This window comes from Giraffa tippelskirchi, chromosome 14, assembly GCF_054371585.1.
Source record: "Giraffa tippelskirchi isolate mGirTip1 chromosome 14, T2T-mGirTip1v1.2.pri, whole genome shotgun sequence".
Taxonomy (NCBI): domain Eukaryota; kingdom Metazoa; phylum Chordata; class Mammalia; order Artiodactyla; family Giraffidae; genus Giraffa; species Giraffa tippelskirchi.
Window position 1 is genome coordinate 15,936,755 of NC_137288.1, and position 21,269 is coordinate 15,958,023.

The following is a 21,269-nucleotide window of genomic DNA, read 5'->3' on the forward strand; positions in this document are numbered from 1 at the left end:
GGGGCGGAGCGCGGCGTCTCTGGAGCCCGCTGCCCGAGGAGTCCGGCACCGCCCCGCGCGCCGCCCCCGGCCCGGCCCGGCCCGGCCCTGGCGATCCGCCGGCTGCGGTGGAGGGGCGCCCCCTCGCGCCTGGCCGCGGGTCCCCAGTGCGAGCGGACCCCCGGTCTATCCGGCCGGGAGCCAGGAGCCCAGGGCCGTGTCCCCGCAGGAGGAACTCTCGGGGGCACAGGAGGCGCGGACCCTCTCTGCGCACCGCGCCCACCGACGCGACAGGCACACGCGGCCACCCCCACGCACAGTGGCGGCTCCAGAGGCGCAGACGGCGGCCCCCCCGTAACCACAGGCCGAAGCGGCCCTTAGGGTAAAGGGGCAGATGAGGGGCTCTCCACGTGGGTGTGGTCGCCAGAGCCCGGAGGAAGACTGCTTGTGGGGTCCGGAGACTCTTGGTCGGTCACCGGAAGAGCCTCCTCTCCGGGGCTGGCATTGCCAGATGCCAGTGAACTGCGCCGTGATGCTGAGGCGGCCTCTGTGAGGGGCTCTCATCGTGGACACGGGGCTGTTCCTCTCCGGCTTGAACCTTGGACGGGTTCTTTTTCTTCACGTGCGTGCGTGCTAAGCTCCTCCAGTCGTGTCTGACTCTTTGAGACCCTGTGGACTGTAGCCGGCCAGCCCCTCTTAGAGCCAGAGAGGGCTGGCCACCTCTCTACCCCGAAAGGCCACCTCTCCCACAGGAAGTGGTGGCTCAGGGCGCTGACTGCCCCATGTGTGGGGCAGCTCCATCTGTTAGCAGGATCTGCCCAGCTGAGCAGAATCTGTTGGGGGAGGAGGCAGCATTTGCCCTCCAGGAATGGATGTTGTAGCTGCTGAGGCAGAACTCCATGGAGGATCCCTGTAACAGAGAACCCTCCAACCCTGCAGGACACTAAAAAGTAACTAAACAAACAAGATAGCTCATGGAAGTCTTGGGCCATGCTGGCCCACAGCGAGTACCCTGCAGCTGGGTTACGGAGGTGTGTGTGGGTGGGTATATGATTTCCCAGACCCTTGACCTTCATGGGGGAAAATTTCCAGACCCAGTGCCACCTGGCTGCCCCTTCAGACCCTGTGCCTGTTTCCAGCCCTGGGTAGTTGTGAGGAGCAGAGTCAAATGAAATGTCCCCTCCCTCCCCAGACACCACACCTCTGTTCATCTAGCCCAAGCACCAGCTAGCCTGTCCTGCCACCATGTCATATCCTCAGCCAACTCTGGGTTTTCAGTCCACGAGACTCTCCATCTCCCCAGTGTCTGTTTGTACCGTTGTTCTTGGTTTCTGACCTATGGTTTTCAGTTATACAGTTCTTTAAAATCTAGGTTCAATATATTTGTTTCTTTTAAATTGTTTGTCAGCTTTTTCTAACCTCTTTGGTGAGCCTGTCAGGTGTTTTAGAAGCTTCATCCTATCATACAGCACATTCACTATTTCCTCACCTTGAGCTTCCCTGGTGGCTCAGTGGTAAAAACCCGTCTGCGAAACAGGAGATGCAGGTTTGATCCCTGGGTCAGGAAGATCCCCTGGAGGAGGGCATCGCAACCCACTCCAGCATTCTTGCCTGGGAAATCCCATGGACAGAGGAGACTGGCAGCCTATAGTCTATGGGGTCAGCAAAGAGCCGGTCATGACTTAGTGACTAAACAGCACCTTGAGCTAATGGAAAAGAGGTAACTCAACATGGTCCAAAGAGGCGAGCTCGCAGACAAGCTCCACTGAACTCTGCCTCTGTTTGGTGTCAACCACAATGACCTTGCCTGATCACAGTGCCGGGGACACTCTACCCAACCCTGACTGCTCCAGCAGCACACATTTTCTATTTTCTTTGGGACACTGTCTTGCTGTATCTCACTGTTCAATGAATCCAGGGTAGGATACGGGTGTTTGACCCTCCAACAGCCACGTGTCTGGGGATCCAGCACTGCTGGTGTTTTATAAAGTGCCTGCTGGTCCACAGGACGGGACCAGAGACACAGTTGAAGAAGATGGTGCATCATTGCTTTTCCTGCATGTTTGTTCAGTCATGTCCAACTCTGTGTGACTCTATGGACTGTAGCCCGTCAGGCTCCTCTGTCCATGGGGATTCTCCAGGCAAGAATACTGGAGTGGATTGCCATGTCCTCCTTGCAGAAAATGGTGCATCATTGCTTTTCTTAAATAATATTAAATTCATTGCTGGTTGATGCATTTGCATTTTTGTGTGGCTTCTGTTTTAGGAAAGGAGCAAACATTTACAAAATGTTTTTGGAACGTAATACATGCCCGTTGTAGAAAATGAGTAAACCTTCTGTGAAAAACACAAAAGAGAAAATGAGAAATCTCTACACCTCTCCGCTCCATCATCCACACTTTATCACTGTTACTATTTGGGACCTATTTTGGTACCAAAACATTCTGTACCCTTTAAATGTAAGAATGTTTTTGTTTGTTTCTATACAAAAATAGCATCATAACAGCTCCTGGATTTTCACTGGATTTAACAGGATATGAGCATCTTCAATGTTTTCCAGGCTCCAACATAATTTTAAATGATTGTCGTGTGGCTGGTACCATACTGTAACTCAAACTCTATTGTGTGATATGTATGTTTTCTCCAGTTTTCTGTTACAAAATCCTTTGGCCAAAACGGCTCTCGTGTATATTTTAACCCATTTTCTTGACTATAGTTGCATGTTAGTGAATACTGACTGGTATGTTATTAGTGGAAAATCCTTGGTTTGAATGTAATTGAAATCATTTCTTTGAAGAAATAGAAAGTTGACATGCATTTCCTTGTCTCTGTCTCAGCAGGCAGTAAGGCCCTTGCACAGGGCCTTTTTATCTTTGCTTCCTTGTCCTCTGCACGGGTGGGGCCTGGCACCCACATGTGTTTGGGATGTGTTTACTGTGAGGGTGGAAGTGACGAGGGGAATGAGAGCTGTTAAAATGTAGACGTCTAATTCCCTTCTTTACCAATATTTTCCAAATTAGTGATTTTCTCCTAGCTATTTATATTTAACTTTCATGAATTTTCATTTATTGGCTCCTTTTCAAAACAAGATGACACAATCAGTCTGCTTTTTTTGGTAACAGCTTTATTGAGAAGAATTCCTACACCACACAATTTATCCCTGTAAAGTGTGTGATCCAGTGAGCTTTAGGTTGTTCACAGAATTATAGAGACGTCACAACTGATGGTAGAACATGTCTACCTCCGCCTAAAGAATCCCGGCCCCTAGTGACATGGACCCCCTTTCAGTTCATCTGTCCATGTGTCCATGTGTCCATCTGTCCACCTGTCCATGTGTCCCCTCTGCATTCAGCAGAGCTCCTGGACCCTGTCAGCCTTCCAGACACTTGATTCTTTGTCTGCCTGTTCTTGGCTTTCTCTTTCACTTTCCCTTCCTGTCCGTGTCCATCTCTGGCCTGTGTCAGCTCCCCACCTGAGCATGGAGGGGAGCCAGCCCTCTCGCCGTCATGGTTCCCCAGCCTGAGTCGCCTTTCCCTGGTTCACTCGGCTGCTATTTGGAAGCCATTCTCTTCCTGCCTCTCTCGCCTCTGATGTCTCTTTCTCCAGAGCGCTTGGAGCAATGCACGTGTTCTCGTCACTTTGCAGTTCCCACAGACGGCCTTGATCTGTGCTCCCCCTCCCCACCCCCAGCTGCGGGTGGCCGTCTGGCTCCTGTGTCCGCTCCGTGCTCCGCTTTGATGCCCAGATGCTGCCACCACAGGAGGACGGGCCTCTGAGCCGCCTCGGCTTTCCTCCCTTGTTCACCCCTTTCATCTTCCAACTGCTGCCCCTGCTCTGTGCCTCTCTTCTTCCATTTCCTCGTCTTACTTTGAGCTCCACGCAGAGGCTCCATCTGCTGAAGGGACGCCGTCTGCGTCAGCCCTTCATTCAGGAAGGCCTGAACCTCCTTGAACCTGTGGTTCACGAACAGGGTGGGGTTCACCCAAGAAAGAGAGATCCTTCAGAAATGTATGCACCATACAGTTTTGCCAATCAGCTCGAAAATAAGAGATACCAAGGGAAAATTTCATGCAAAGATTGGCACAATAAAGGACAAAGCAGTATGGACCTAAAAGAAGCAGAAAATATTATGAAGAGGTGGCAAGAATACACAGAAGAACTATACAAGAAAGATCTTCATGAACCAGATAACCACAATAGTGTGATCACTCACCTAGAGCCAGATGTTCTGGAATGTGAAGTCAAGTGGGCCTTGGGAAACATTAGTATGAACAAAGCTAGTGGAGGTGATGGAATTCCAGCTAGCTATTTCAAGTCCTAAAAGATGATGCTGTTAAAGTGCTTCACTCAATAGTCCAGTAAATTTGGAAAACTCAGCCGTGGCCACAGGACTGGAAAAGATCAGTTTTCATTGCAATCCTAAAGAAAGACAAACCCCAAAGAATGTTCAAACCACTGTACAATTGCACTCATCTCACATGCTAGCAAAATAATGCTCAAAATTCTCCAAGCCAGGCTTCAACAGTACCTAAACTGAGAACTTTCAGATGTTCAAACTGGATTTAGAAAAGGCAGAGGAACCAGAGATCAAATTGCCAACATCCGCTGGATCATCAAAAAAGCAAGAGAGTTCCAGAAAAACATCTACTTCTGCTTTATTGACTATACCAAAGCCTTTGCCCATGTGGATCACAATAAATTGAAAAACTCTTAAAGAGATGGGAATACCAGACCACCTTACCTGCTTCCTGAGAAATCTGTATGCAGGTCAAGAAGCAACAATTAGAACCAGACATGGAACAACGGACTGGTTCCAAATCAGGAAAGGAGTACGTCAAGGCTGTGTATTGTCACCCTGCTTATATATGCAGAGTACGTCATGTGAAATGCCAGGCTGGAGGAAGCACAAGCTGGAATCAAGATTGCCAGGAGAAATATCAATAACTTCAAATATTCAGATGACACCACCCTTATGGCAGAAAGCAAAGAGTAACTAAAGAGCCTCTTGATGAAAGTGAAAGAGAAGGGTGAAAACGTTGGTTTAAAACTCAACATTCAAAAAAAGAAGATCATGGCATCTGGTCCCATCACTTCATGACAAATAGACGGGAAAACAATGGAAACAGTGACAGACTTTATTTTCTTGGGCTCCAAAATCACTGCAGATGGTGACTGCAGTCATGAAATTAAAAGACGTTTGCTCCTTGGAAGAAAAGGTATGACTAACCTAGACAGCATATTAAAAAGCAGAGACATTACTTTGCCAACAAGTCTATCTAGTCAAAGCTATGGTTTTTCCAGTAGTCATGTATGGATGTGAGAGTTGGACTATAAAGAAAGCTGAGCACCGAAGAATTGATGCTTTTGAACTGTGGTGTTGGAGAAGTCTCTTGAGAGTCCCTTGGACTGCAGGGAGATCCAATCAGTCCATCCTAAAGGAAATCAGTCCTGAATATTCATTGGAAGGACTGATGCTGAAGCTGAAACTCCAATAATTTGGCTACCTGATCGAAGAACTAACTCATTGGAAAAGACCCTGATGCTGGGAAAGATTGAAGGCAGGAGGAGAAGGGGGCGACAGAGGATGAGATGGTTGGATGGCATCACCGACTCGATGGACATGAGTTTGAGCAAGCTCCAGGAGTTGGTGATAGACAGGGAGGCCTGGCATGCTGCAGTCCAGGGGGTCGCAAAGAGTTGGACATTGGCTAGGGGGTGGGGCCCAGTTAGGAGGTGGGGCCCACATCTTTGAATTCTCTTAACCCCACACATCTGAGGAGCCAGGCCCTTGGAGGCCCAGAAACGCATGTGTCATCCAGGCTGTGGGCCCGGCTGGGCTGTGTTTTGTGTGTAAACTTCTGAAACTGTCCTTGGTGGGTGATGGCTCTCCTCAGCCTTCTTCTCTCGCTGTGGGAGCTTGTGACCCCAGGACACCTCAGGGTTTCCTTGGGAGTCCCTCACCGTTTAATTTAAACTTGCGGTAGTGCCAGCCTCTTACTTCCTGTCAGTTTTGTGCTTGTGAATTTAATATTCAATTTCAGTCATGTCATACTTGTCGGAAGCGGCCTCAAATTGGATGCAGTAATATTTTAAATGATTTGAATTGCTTAACCCTGTACAGAATGCTGAGTGAGGGTTTGACCGAATGGGACTTGCTTTTCTCCTGAGTCATTGAGCATCAGTGACGCTCAGAAGAGAAAAACTTCTCTCGCTTTAGTGAACTGGGCAGAGACCTCGGCTAGTCCTGTGCACGGATACGCCAGTCACTCTCACCCGATTCACAAGTCCTTGTTCATGCTTGCACCCTGCGGCTGGACACCCCGTTCTGCGGTAGCCACGTTGGGGGGGGTTAGGGTTAGTCTCAGAGAGCAGAGCCCGAGATGGGAAGAGCGTGAATATTGACACTTGGGGCTTTTCTGTCTTGACTCAGCCTTTAAATGAGCTTTACATTCTTCCTCCCAAAACATGAACAAACCATTGTACTCCCCTCACCCTCCACCACACACACCAATCTCTACAGGACAGTGGTGGCTGAGGTCACAGAACAGCAGTGAGGAGAAGAGAGACACAGGGGGAAGCTGCAGTCTGCCCCACCCCCACCACACGTGCTCGCACACACACGCACACACATGTGTGCACACACACGCACACGCAACAGAACAAAGAGCTGTTCTGGATGGACTAGCAGGCAGCAGGTTCGGTGAAAGTGGCCCTCTTCCGGATTAACAATGAATAAATCAGGAACGGCCAGTAGAGATGGAGATTTCCAGCAAGTAAGGGGAGCGGCACAGGAGACGCAGAGAAGGGTCAGCAGGGTGGGTGAGACAAAAATAAACGCAGTTGCCAGTGCAGTGACCTCCCAGCTGCCCTTGACCGCGCTTTCCTCACCCTCAGAGGGCAGCGGCCGCCACCATCAGGCCAGGCTGCAACTGCCCCCACACCCTCCACAGCTGCTCCGGCCGCCTCCTCACTGGGATGGTGCTTAGAGCTTGGGAACTGAAAGCCAGGCAAGCAAATACAGAAAGTCTAGCCACCTTCAGCGCTGTGACCCTTGTCTGTCTGTAAATGCTGCTGCTACCAGTGCCTCTGCCTAAGCTGGTCTCCTCGAGTCCACCCAGGTGCCCAGGCACCCAGGCGCCCAGGTGCTGTTTTTGCTGAGATCAGACCCGCCTGTGGCCTTGCCTGGACTCTCACTCCCGCCTTCAGGGGACTGACTGCCATTCATCTTGCATGTGGCCGTTTTTCCTGTATTCTTAAATCTCTGCTCCATTGCCCCTAACACTCAGCATGACCATTGCTTGTAAGGAGGTGCTGTATTTCAGGCAGAAGTGCCTGTTCGCTGGACTTTTCCCTGGATGAGTGTCAGCTTCACACTCTTGCTGTCGGTTCCCTTGCACACATTCATCCTCACAGCCTCCGAGGTGGGTGCCTCAGCCTGTCTGGTCTTTAATTATCAACCAGCAACGTGGCTCCAGGCCTCCACAGAGACCCCGGGGGGGATGCGAGGTGCATGCTCCGTGCTGGCTTTGGGCTTTTTCTTTGCTGAGGAATAACAAGGCCCAATACTAATTACAAGGAGTTCCCACAGTTCTGACAACACTTCCATCTGTGGCTGTCCTGCTCACATCTGCCACCAGGGAACAGGCCGCCCACGGTGGTTACATGGCCGGGGCGCAGCGCCTTCCCTGGGATGAAACGCGCCGAGTCATCTAGGATTTTCCATGCTTCCTGGGGACCAGAAATCCAGTCAGCTTCCTAGGAGTGTCAAGGACAGGCCCAGAGCCCTGGGCAGACAGTCTGTGTGCCTGTGCACACGTGAGGCGGGTGTGTGAGTGTGTGTGCGCGCCTCGATTGGCAGGCACTGTTGTGTGCGTTCAGAGAACAGACACGGCGCTTCCCGCGGAAACTGCTGGGGCTCCTCCGTCCTGAGTTGGCCGCTCCCCCCTCCCCCGCAGCTCCTTGCCCACCTCCGCTGTCCCGGGGGAGGACCCTCCCCGGATTCAGAGATGTTGTGGTGCCTGTGGTGGGTGGGTGGGCGCGGGCCCCTGGGTGCAAGCACCTGGCAGACACCCTGTCTGGGAGCGAGTGGGGTGGGAGGAACCCTTCAGAAGGGTGGCCCCAGTGAACCCCATAAGGAGCAGAGAAGGGCCAGGCTGACGGGCGATGAGTTTCCCCGGCTTCTGGGGAGAGTCTGTGTCTGCCCGGCCGGCTTGGGGCCCGGGGGCCTCGTGGTGGGGGAGCAGGGACACCAGTGGAGGCCACAGGGCCGTGGCTGAAGGGCTGGCGAGGGGCTCAGCTTCCAGGCTTCCTCCCTCCATGGAGTGGGGTGCTGCGGGGAGGACCCGCCTGCTGCCCTGAGGGACAACCCCGCCGTCAGGGAGCCCCCTGCTCCGTGTGAAGGACCGGCAGGGCCGCGTGCCCTCCGACTGGACCGGCTCCCGCTGTGGTCCCGAGGCTGGAGGCCCTGGCTCCCAGTCTCCCATCTGAGAGTCGAGCTGGGGGCTCTTCAGCCGCAGTTTCCCACTGAAAAGTGGTCAACCAGCTCTCTGCTCATCACAAGGGCTACATTCCTTACCTCTCGAAGCAGACAAGCCTTTAGTGTGAATTTCTAGAAAATAGCATTTCCAACCTCAAATCAGTTTGAGGAGTTATGATCACATTTCCAGCTTCAGATCTGATCAGAGAATATGCGCTTGGCCCGAACATGCTGTGTCCCCCTTAGAGCGCTGTGAAACACTGAGGCCTGGACGTTTCATTTACTCAGGCAGCCTCTTCCCCAGACACAGCTGTTGCGTCAGCAGGTGGGCTGGCACAGACGCACACCTTGCTTCTCACGGCCAAGGAGCTGAGCTGAGGCTGCGTGAGACGTGGTCAGGCCCCATGTCCCTGGCCCACCCCTTTGCTTGTTCTTGGAAGGACTGCGCCTGGACTGAGGCCCCTCAGGGCTCCGAGGGGAGAGAAAGTCCTGGCAACACTCCCGGGGGGTCTGGCCCTGTGTCTGCCCTGAAATGGGTCGCTGTGGCCAGAGGTGCTCTTGGCAGAGCAGGCTGGGGTCATGGGAAGGCGGTCTGGGGCCTCGGTTCCAGGAAGGGGGGGCGTGTTCCCTCAGTGCCTGCTGAGCCTCTCCATGGGGCTCTGTGCCCGGGGGGTGCTCAGCACGTCATTCCCCCAGGAGATCCCAGGGCCCCCCAGCGGTTAACCAAGGCCAAGTGTCCCCAGATGAGCAACATCGCGGTGAACAGTGTCCACACCCCAAATTCTCTGTTAAACCAAGAAAGGAAATGGCTTTCAGGGCCAGAATGGGCTGTGAGTCGCTTGGACTTCATCTCAGAGCTTGTCTGGGCCGGTCTCATTCATAGGCGAGGGAAGGTTACCAAAGTCTCACACAGCTTAGAGCAGTAAAAACCACAAAGCTCAGTTTGTTTTCCTTGTTTCAGGGCTGACTGAGAGGAACGAAGATGGACACAGGAGACAATGGGGCAGGACATGAGGCCACATCAGGGGTCGCCCTGGGAGCCCGCCCAGCTGCCCACAGCCCCCAGCGGTCCTCCAAAGCCCCGAACCTCAAGAAAGGGAACTGCAGGAGCTAAAAATAGACGTGTTCTGGGTGACAAATGCAGCCGTCTTCTCCCTTCCCCAACTTCAATATTTCCAGCTCTGTTACTATCTTTCATAAGCCGTAGCTGCCAGCACTTTACCCTTCGGTGTGTCTGCGGATGAATCACCCCGAGCCCCTGCTCTTGCTCCCTGTGGGATCCAGGGCTGAGACAGCATGTGAAGTGGGGACCATCAGCTCGAGGCCTGGGAGGCACAGGGAACCTGCCACATCCAGGAGCTACAACCCAGCCTCTTGGGGGAAACTCGCCACCAGGCAGTGTCTTGGGGGACCTATAGATAGGTGTGATGTGCAGGTAGAGAGATGTGACTGTGTGAGTAGACAGGTGTGACTGTGTGAGTAGACAGGTGTGACTGTGCAGGTAGACAGGTGTGGCTGTGTGAGTAGATAGGTGTGACTGTGTGAGCAGACACGTGTGACTGTGCAGGTAGACAGGTGTGGCTGTGTGAGTAGATAGGTGTGACTGTGTGAGCAGACACGTGTGACTGTGCAGGTAGACAGGTATGACTGTGTGAGCAGACAGGTGTGACTGTGCAGGTAGACAGGTGTGTGACTATGCAGGTAGACAGGTGTGACTGTGTGAGCAGACAGGTGTCTCTGTGCAGGCATTCAGGTCACTGGCACACGCTTCCTTTGTCACACTCAGGTCTTGGCTCAGCGTGTCTCCTTCACGGTGGGGAAAGCCATCCGCTGCCCCGACCCCTGGTGAGCTGGCACCTGGCCAGGCCGCAAGCCCCTGCAGGAAGGCGGGAGGGCTGCGGAAGCAGGGCCGGCTTCCCTTTCGCTGGGTGGGAGGGGGGTGAAAGGCTGAGGGCCCCGCGGGCCTCCTCCGCCCGCCTGCAGGCCGCCCTCACCCCAGCTTTGCTGACTCCCTCTGGCCTACTTTCCGCACACCTCGCTCCGCACGTCCGCATCGCTCCGAGGCTCCCTGATGCCTCCTGACGGCCCTGTGCCCCTGCTGAGCTCCATGGCCTCCCCCAGCCTCTGCCCCAATTATGAGGCAACAGCTCCCTGAGGAGCAAGACCTGCGAGGGAGGCTCCTCCTGTGTCCGAGGAGACGGGAAGTTCAGGGTCAGATGTGTCACTGTCCTTCATATGCTCCTGGGACGCGGCTGGGCCTCGGGCGGGACTGGGTGGCCCGGCCTTGCTCCGCTGCCCCTGTGTTTCCAGGGCTCCTACGAGGCTGGCAGTGGGCACGAGGCCTCTGCGTTCCAGCTGCTGCGTGCAGCCTTCACACCAGTCCCCAGGCCGCCCAAGGGGCCACACCTCCTGCGGGTCCCCAGATTGAGGGCCCTTTTCCCTCAGGGGCCCGGGAGAAGCCCCGGTGACCTGTGACCCTGCGACCCTGCTCGGCAACTGTAAGCTCAGTGAAGACAGTGGAAAGGCTACACTGTGACGCCCTCCTTGGGAGGCTGTGTCCACTCTGCTCAGGGGTGGAGCGGACGCTCAGGTTCCTGCAGGACCGGGGCCTGACCCGGCCTGCCCTCTCAGGGGAGCAAGTGTGGTCCGGAAACGCACGGGCCACAGAAAACCAAACCAAAGCATGGTTTTCTTTACAGGCAGTTAGTGTGTTTTCAGCTGGCGGCGGACACACTGGACCCAGGCCCACTGGTGCCGGGCTGCAGCGGGGACACTGCAGGGCGTGATGCTCACGGCCATGGTGTTGGGGTGCAGTGGAGGCCCTGACCCAGTCTGGGCTGGCCGCTGCGCTGGGGGCAGTCAGTGTACCCACAGAGAAGAACTCACCCTGGGAGGAGTGCCCAGTGGCTGAGCCATGGGTGAGTGTGGGCGCCGGCTCGGGGCGTGTCCCGGGGGGACATGCCCTGTGTGGCTGCCACGCAGAGACACAGCAGGGTGACCTGCCCCTCCAAGGGCTCGGGACCACGGAGTCCCTGAGGCTGGGGCCCCGGTTCTGCCACAGGTTCCCCCGGCCGCCATCTGTGCCTTTTCTCTGGGACAAAGCACAGCCCCGAGAGTGACTGTGTGTGTTCACATCCAGCCTGAGTGGGCTCCTTCTGTGGACACACCCTGCACCCCGAGCGCCCAGCTGGGACCTGTCGGATGCAGACCTCCGATGGGCTGGTGTGCTGGCCGCAGACCCCGGGACATGTCATCGCCCCAGCCCCTCCTGTGGGGACATTTACAGGGCAGACCCAGGGGCAGGCTCCACATTTGGACAAAGGGAGAGAGGGGTCATTTCTCGATGAAACAGGCCGGAGTGGTGGGCCCTGGGCACCTGGGCTGCCATGTCCAGAGGGGAGGTCGTGACTGCAGGACAGAGAGGTGGGGTGACTCTGGGATCCTCGTGGGAACAGGACCTGGTGATTCAGACGCTGAGGCCACATCTCCCCCAGGGGGAGGCTGGACTGGGGTCTCAGGGGCAGGTAATGGGCCCCATCCTGTGGGACACCCTCCCATGATGTCATCGCAAGTGTGACGTCATCACCCGCATGACGTCTCAGTGGAGCAGGCGCACAGTGAAGGCCGATGCTGACGGGGTGTGGGGATGCTCCTCGGGCTGGTCCAGGTGTGTCTACTGCCCTTCAGATCGCTCTCCCCCATGTGCCCCTTCCTCCCTCCATGGTGTAAATTTCCCCACTTATTATCGGAAGTGAGGAATTGTGAGTAAAAATCTTCCCTGGAGACAGGCAAGGGTGCTGATTCCAAGTTTGCTCTGGGTATAAAGTTTTACTCTTTGACAGCAAGGTAACAAGTGTTGACAGTTAGTCGCTTTTGGGAAAGACCTATATGAAGAACGTTGGAAAATCCTCTAAGCGCTCCCACCAAGTCTCAGCTGGACACCCCCTGCCACCCCCGCCTCCCCGGCCAGCTCCGGACAGAGCGGGTGGGCCCTAACTGACGGCAGGCAAGCGACGCCCTGGGGACGCCTGTCTTCCTGCAGAGGCATGTGCGTCCCGGCAGGTGACCTGGAGGGGGGCCTGCTGGGGCCCCAGCTCTGGGCTCAGCCTGCAGTTCCTGGTGCCAGGTTGGTGCCCCGAGCCCCGCCCACTCCTGCCGCCCAAGCACCGTGTTATGAGGCTCCCACAGCGACCTCAGGGCAGGAATCGGGGTCAGTGTCACAGGGACAGAGACCAGGGCTGAGAGGCCGGGGGCCAGCCCCTACCGCCCACAGCCGCGCCACCTGCCGGGTGACACTAAACCCAGCTGTCCAACACGAGCTGCGTTTGAAACTGCCCAGGAACTTGTCACTTTGTTCAGGTTAACTGTGGACACTCATGTGTCCCTCCAAGTGGTTTTCAGGGACCCACCCTGGCCAGGCCGGGCCCCTCGTGGGGACAGGCCCGGTGCTGAGACAGACCCCCTTCAGGGTCAGTGGCCCCCGGGCGTCCATGGCTGACCTGCCCTTGGTGGACACCAACATATCTCGGGAACATCATGGCATCACCGAGGCTCCAAAGGCAGGGCCCGGTATTTGAAGGGTTGCCCTGCTCGCTTATTTTCCTGTATTTGCTGTGGAGTGACTGGAAAATTCCCCATCCGTCAACACCTACGAGCCAGAGATTACCAGAACCAAAAATAAAAGACGCCCCACAGCTTTCCAAGGAGGCGCCGTGCAGTGATTGAAGGCTCCCAGCCCTCCTCCAACGGCCCGGCAGGGCCTCCAACACCGCCAAGCAATTAGAGAAACAGTTCAGTCGGGAGGAGAAATACCCAATGCTGCTAGCTTTAGACTCTTCTCTTTTGTCAAGTTGGACACTGGCCACGTTATAAAGCTGAGCATGTAGATTTTAGAAGGAAATGCGACAGCCCACTGGTTCAAGAGTGATACCAGGTCCTAGAAGACAAATGTTATGAAACACATAGAAAGAGCCCTCATGGTGTATCGTGCCCTGCACTCCTTCCAAATATAACCAGAGCATAACTGAGAGTTCCCCAGAGTCACTACCTTCATCACAGCAGCAGATGTACCCACGTGGGCACACCCCGGCAAGACCAGAGCTTCACGGGGCGTCCCCAGGCCCAGGGCCTCCACGGGCTTCAGCCACTGTCCCACCCCCATTCCCGAGGAGATGGAGGGAAAGGCGTGGGGTCCCCACTTGCCCAGTGGATACCCCTGCTCTGCCCTGGACAGGGTGTGGCTGGAGGGCAGCGAGGGGAGTGGCTGCAGAGCCCAGAGGGAGCAGCCCAGCCCCGTTCGGAGCATCAGCGTGCACCCAGGGGGCTGCCCACAGGCAGATGCACAGGACAGTTCTCGGGAGGCCCTGGGTGCCAGGCCCTGAGCCAGGACAGATTGGTGGGTGGGGGAGGCAGAGCCCAGAATGTGGCTGCAAATCAAGCCCGGAGCATGCTGTGTGGTGTGTTCAGGGGTGGCGCAGTGTGTGCCTGCGTGTGTGTGTATGTGTGTGTGCCTGTGTGTGTATCTCTGTGTGTGTGCATGTGTGTGCCCGTGTGTGCTTGTGTGTGTGTATGTGTGTGTGCCTGTGTGTGTATCTCTCTGTGTGTGCATGTATATGCCTGTGTGTGTCTCTGTGTGTGCATGTATGTGCCTGCGTGTGTGTCTCTGTGTGTGTGTATGTGTGTGTGTGCCTGTGTGCGTGCATGTGTGTGTGCCTGTGTGTGCCTGAATGTGTGTCTCTGTGTGTGCTTGCGTGTGTGTGTGTCTGTGTGTGTGCCTGTGTGTGTCTCTGTGTGTGTGCCTGTGTGTACCTGCATGTGTGTGTGTGTGTCTGTGTCTGTGTGTGCGGGGGGGTTCACTTAGCTCCAGAATCCAGACATTTGCTGTTTGATGAACCGCAGGCCGGTTCTTGCGTGGAGATTGTGGGAAATGGTCTAGGAAGGCCAATGTGATTTGGGCCTGACAGTGGCCGTTCCCACAGTGTCCTGGCGCTCAGCAGCACATGTTTCCCCAGGTCACTGCTCAGAGTGAGACCCAGGAAAGCGAGTGTCTGCCATAAGGGCTGGGGTCACCCCTTCATGTGGGCTGCGGATCTCACACTATGACCATGTTATAGAGGCGTTTCTCTTCATTCCTGAGGTATGCTTAGTCTGTGTGTAAGTGTAGGTGAGTGTACTGAACGCAACTGAAAATCAGAGCAAGAGCAGGCGGTTGGTTCGTCTGGCGTTAGGCTGACCTGGGTGAGCAGGGTCGCTGCTGATCTGCAGGGGCAGCTGCACCCGGAGCCTGCGGGCCCTGTCTCAGGCACTGCCCCGGCCTGGGCTCATCGTACCGGCTCCCAGACGACTCATCCGCGTGCAGCCAGGTTCCAGAGGCTTGGCCTCCCGTCTCTGCACCCCGGGCAGCGCTGCGTTGATTTGATTCTATGAAATGAAGGAAGACGCTGAAGAGGTCATAAAGGGACCAGCAGAGCCGAGGTCTCTCCCCAAACGGGCCGCAGAGCATCACTGATGACGAATCTTGGCAGTTTAATGTCTGTGCAGGGACATGCAGGCGGCCCACACGGCCGTGCTGTTATTAAAATCAATGTTCTGAACCGAACGTGAAGCAACATATCACAGAAGGAGATGCATCAGTTCCTAACTGCTGTCCTGGAGGTCGGTCATCCCAGCCGCCTGGGTCACCGCCCCAGGTCCAGCAGGATCAGGCCCCTTGGTGGAAGGGGCTGTCCCGTGCCATCAACCCATCACCAGCTCAGCCTCACCGGCTCACACACTTTCTAACACACCTGTCGAAGGGTGTGCTGTTGGCGTGAGCTGCCAGCATCCAGGGATGCTCCTTGGGCTGGTGTAGCCGACACGTGGGAGAAATTTCAGGCGAGAGCTCGAGACCAAGCTGTTTCCAGGGTCCACTTGGCACTGGTGGGTGACTCAGCAGAAGAGAGGAGTGCTCGTGGGCCTGCATGGAGGGTCAGGGCCCCCACTGCCCCATCCCACCCCAACCCCGGCAGCCGGCCCTGGCTCTGTGTGAGGCTGGGCCCAGGCACCGTTCTCCTCTCGACGCACGTGTGTATACAGTGCAGCAAATGCAAACACCAGTTACCTTCATACGAGTGTGGGCTTCGTGTGTATACTTTTTCTGATGCAGAAATGAAACTACTGCTGAATACCTTATACGTACATATATATAAATAAACCATAGATGCACGAATCATGTTGTCTCCAGGGTATTTTTTTACATGTTTTCTCTCTCTGATACACTTCAGATAACACTGATGTTTGGACAGTGGACGGGGACGCCTTCGGTGGTTCTTCTGGAGCTGCAGGTTGGATCTCCCCTTCTCCTGTGCTCTGTGTAAAGGTCTCTCCTGAGCGAGGCTGAGCGGCCAAGGCCCTGCTCCTGGCCATGGGCTGCTCTCCGTTGGCAGAGTCTGGGGGCCGCAGGGCTACATTGCCCAGGCCAGAGGAGGAGGTTGAGGTTAATAAATGTGCTGTCCCCACAAAGCCTCTTAAAGAGGAAATGCAGGCTCTGCGTCAAGGTGAGTCAGAGGAAGCCCCGCCCCCGGGCCCACCAGGCGCTGAGTAACATCAGCAGAAGCAGAGCTGAAACATGGGCTCCTGGGGTGACCAGACAAGAGTCCTGGAGCCGGGTGTAGACAGAGGGGCAGCGGAGGCTCCACTACATGGAGGCTGCCGTCCACACAGACTCCAGGCCACCCAGAGGGACATGGGGGCCATCTGGACCCCACACACGTATCACCTGTCCCTCTGCAGATGGGGCCCTGACCCTCGGGAAGGGGGCCCTAGCTAGGGGCATCTATGGGCTGGGGGTCGAGGAGCAGAGACACAAAAGATTCCATGAGGACAGGATGGCCCGGAGGGAAGGGAGCCAGGTGGGAGGACGCAGGAGATGGTGGGAGGCGGTCAGGGTGGACCCGGGAGGGTGCGGGGGCCAGCAGGAAGCAGTCAGGAGGGACCAGGGAGGGCGCAGGTGTAGGAGCCGGTGGGAAGCCATCGGGATGGAGGAGCAGCTGGAGTGGAACCTGACCTCTGGGGTGCGGGCTTCAGTGGGTCTCCCCTCCTGCATAAATGGACACTTCTGTTCCCGGGACACACACGCTGGAGGGCTGGGAGCCCGTGATGTGGCCTGAAGCTGCCCCCAGGAGCTGGGCAGCCTCGCCCCCATGTGCGCCTCTCTTGGGAGATTCAGGCCTGACTTGTCACTCCTCCCTGACCCTGTTTCCAGAGCCTGCCGCCAGCTGTGCAGGGCCAGACACTGGGGCTGCTGCATCTGGCCTCCTCCTCCGAGCCGGGCCGTCCGCTGGGGCTGGGGGTCTCAAGCCCTTATCTGTGGAGGCCTCGGAGGCCCCAGCTCCTACCCCACCTTGGTTTCCTCCGGCATCCTCCGCCCGCTCTGGGGTCGCCCTTAGGAAGGCGGGTATGGGCGGTCCAGGCTGTCCTCCCAGCAGGAAGACCCTCCGCAGCTGACCCCTCAATCAGAGGCCCATGAGGGGCTGACATCTCCCCTCTCCTGGGTGTTCTGAGTGCCCCCCACCGCCATCATCGCCCTGAAACGTTTCTCACTGCTGAGTTCTCTAGGGTTCTGGGGTGTCCTGGAGCTCTCAAAGGCATGCTTGTCAGGATTTTCTGCTTGTGTCTTTGGGGCAGCGTGTGGGCAATGTCCCTGCACATTCAGTCACTGTGTCCTTAGCTTCTTCACCTGGGAGTGGTCCTCACGGCCGTCAAGCTAGCCTCCTGCTTAGAGCAGGCAATGATGGTTCTGAAGGCCCTCAGGCATCCGCCACCCTGATGTGGGGGGCACCATGGGGATGGAGGCCTGGCCTGATGCTCAGGAAACCTCACAGTGTTGCTTGGATGTTCATCCCCACTGCTCTCCAAGATGCAATAGGTTAAAGCAAGCAAACTGGAAAAGAATTTAAAGCCTCATCTATGTAGTGCAGCTATTAGGAGGTGTAATTCTCCTTTTCTGATCAAAGCAAATATGACCACTTGTTCATTCCCTTGGACAGTATTTCTGAGCATCTCCTAGGTTCTTGAGGCCTGCACTGTTTTTCCAGCCCGTGTGCTGCTGTGGTGACTGCCAGTGGTCTGGGGGCAGCCAAGTCCTCCCCTGAGTGTGTCCAGACCTCGTGTGGAAAGGGGCCTCAGGGGACCGTGGCTGAGAGAGACCTTGGACGGTGAGCTGTGTCTCAAGAGCCTGCTGTTTGGCCAAAACCTCAGTAGAAATCCACAGAGGCTAAAACCAGTGCAGAAGCTGCTGACGCCCGCAGCCAAGTGCCTCAGAGATGTAGCTGGACGGGGCCTGCCTCCCAGGGTCTCCAACAGGACCCTCTGCAGATGGGAGAGGTGGAGATGCCAACGGGCTCTGAGATGGCTCTGCACGGGGCTTGCAGGCTGAGCCGCAGACCTCAGACTTCATGGGGGCAGTCCTCTCTCCACAGGGCTGGCCTGGGGGAGTCCTGGCTGTCCTGACCGTGAGTCCCAGGAGCTCCCCTCCCCATAGCACATGCAGGAAGCCAGGCTGTCCCCAACCTCAAATCCGGGCCTACTTCTCTGGAACGCGGCCATCTCAGGGGAGCCGCAAGGGCCAAGAGACTGCTGCCCAGAAAGTGCTCTGGAGCTTGCTCTGGCCTCTCAGGTGGCGTGTTACCCGGTGACCTCGTCAGCTCGCGTTGCTGTGTGGAGCTCGGACTCAAAGGCCAGATCCTTAGAGGCCTTCGTTTCCACTCAGGTGGTCCTGTTGGTGCCAGGCCGTGGCGGGCGCTCAGCTGTTAGAGGTTGCAGCCTGAGGAAGCCGTCTTGTGTGAATACAGTGCTAGCCCACACGGGCCATGGTACGTGCGTGCGTCTGTCTAGAGGGGATCCATAAGTTCTCCAGGACTAGGCGTGCACTGAGGCGTGTCCAGCGTGGGCCATAGACACTGCTGACCTCAGGCCCAGGGGCCCCATGGGAGGCAAACAGCAGGCAGACGGCTGCCCGCCAGTAGGTCTGCAGCTGGGGGTACAGGGACCACAGAACCATCCATCAACCTCGAAGCAATTGGCCTTGTTCTGTGCAGCATCTTTAAGACTCAGACTGAGCAACTTTATTCACAGCGTTGTCTCTTTTTATTACAGAACATTCTGAACACATGCAAAGTAGGCAGAACTTGAGATTTTCCTGTGAAAATAGTGCGGACCTCGCACCCCTCCAAGCCTCAGCTCTTCCGCTCTTCCTCCTACCATCCAGTGCAAACCCTAGCATCATGTCATTTATCATAAATATTTCAGGACATTCTCTGAAAAAGGGGGCTCTGGAAAGAGGTGCACTTCACCTAAGTGAACAATATTCATCTTCATCTCACATCTGCTCACATTTAGTTTCTGTTGTCATGCTGTGTGTCTGTGTACGTTCAGTTTGTGTGAATTAGGATCCAAACAAGCCCACGCACCGGGATTGGCTGACATGCTTCAGTCTTCACACTGCGCCGAGCGCGCTCTCCTCCATCTCTCTGGCTTTTCCTGAGAACTACCTTTTGAAGGAACCAGGGTGTCTCTCCGAGTCTCTGGCAGCCTGCCTTCGTTGGTTATTGGTGGAGAGACATGGAGGAGACATGTGCGGGCCACTAAGTGAAAGACGGCAATCTGAAAAGGCTGCCCTGTGTGTCCAACCACAGTACGCTCTGGAAAAACTACGGACACAGTGAGCAGGTCAGTGGTCCAGGGGCCAGGGAGGGAAGGATGAACAGGGGGGCATAGAGGATTTTTAGGGCAGTGAAAGCCTCCGTATGACCCCATTGTGATGGATATGTGTCATCACACATCTGTCCAAACCCACAGAACATGCAACATCCAGAGGGAATTTTAACATGAGCCCTGGGCTTGGGTGACGATGTAGTGATGTAGGTCCATCAGTTGTACAAACGTCCTGTCTGGTGGGGAAGCAGACAGGGGTGGGGGGTGTGAGGCCATGTGCAGGGGAGATGCACAGGAAACCTCTGAACCTTCCCCTCAGCTGTCCTCTAGGCCAAAACTGCTCTAAAAATTAATTCTATAAAAACAGTATGTTTAAGAAACTAAAAAAAAAAAAAAAAACCACTTTGAAATGTTAATGTAGGTGGACTTGGTGGCAGGACTGAAGCCATTTTCCTTCTCCATCTTTGATGGCCTACGTTGTTCAGTGGTCAAGGCGTGTCTGACCCTGAGACCGCGTGGCGACCCTGTCCCTCAGCATCTCCCAGACCCTCACCATCTCCCAGTTTGTCCAAGCTCACGTCCACTGAACTGGTGACGCCATCCAACCCTCTCTTCCTCTGTCGGCCTCTTCTCCTTCTGCCCTCAGTGTCTGTGTTAAAAGGTCACCATCAGGTTTACCTTAAACAGCCAGGCACGTGACCACAGGAAGGAGCAATGATGCTGACTGTGACTGTGACTGTTACCAGGGGGTCTTTTGTTTCCTTTTTTCACTTGAAAAATTTTCCACCTGGGCAGCACTTTTTTTAGAACAGGAGTTTTAGTATTTATTTATTGTTGGCTATGCTGGGTCTTCGTTGCTGTAAGCGGGCTTCTCGTTGTGATGGCTTCGTTGTTGCAGGGCACAGGCTCTTGGATGCACGGGCTCAGGAGTTCTGGCACAGGGGATTAGTTGCCCCAAGGCACGTGGGATCGTCCCAGACCAGGGACAGAACCCGTTGTCCATTGCACTGGCAGGTGGACTCTTAACCACTGGACCACCAGGAAAGTCCTGGGCAGCAGTTTCAAAATGGAAAAGCTTTATTTAGAGACCAGGCTGTGCCTGTGAATGTGTCTCTGCACACATGACCCACGTGAGGACGAACTGCGGGGAGGGAGTGAGGATCCAGGACAGAGAACCACGCGGAGGGAGTGAGGATCCAGGACAGAGAACCACGGGGAGGGAGTGAGGATCCAGGACAGAGAACCTCGGGGAGGGAGTGAGGATCCAGGACAGAGAACCTCGAGGAGGGAGTGAGGATCCAGGAGAGAGAACCACGCGGAAGGAGTGAGGATCCAGGACAGAGAACCTCGGGGAGGGAGTGAGGATCCAGGACAGAGAACCGCGGGGAGGGAGTGAGGATCCAGGAGAGAGAACCGCGGGGAGGGAGTAAGGATCCAGGACAGAGAACCTCGGGGAGGGAGTGAGGATCCAGGACAGAGAACCACGGGGAGGGAGTGAGGATCCAGGAGAGAGAACTGCCGGGAAGGAGTGAGGATCCAGGAGAGAGAACCTCGGGGAGGGAGTGAGGATCCAGGAGAGAGAACCTCGGGGAGGGAGTGAGGATCCAGGAGAGAGAACCGCACGGAGGGAGTGAGGATCCAGGACAGAGAACCTCGGGGAGGGAGTGAGGATCCAGGAGAGAGAACTGCGCGGAGGGAGTGAGGATCCAGCAGAGGATGAACCTCAGGGAAGGAGGGAGGTTCCCAGACACCTGAGCATCTGGTGAACATTTGGATCCAGCTGCACCTGAAGCTACACCTCTCTTCTTAGACAAGTGAGTCAATAGAGGAAGAAAAGCCCAGTGGAGCTGTGCCTGTTACTTGCAACTGTTGCGTGTGAGGACACAGCCATAGCCAACACTCACCTTTAATCCGGTGACTGGCCCAGAAAATGGGAAAAGGAAGGTTTGCTCTGCTGCTGACCTCGAGGTGAAGCAGGCCTGCTTCCTATATCCGGTGGCTCCACATGCTGTCCACGCTGCTGGCTGACAAGCCATACATGACGAATTTTACAACCTTGTCAGCTCTGAGCTCCTAGGATCAGAACTGCTCTGGCTTCCTTCGGTGTTATCTAGTTTTCATA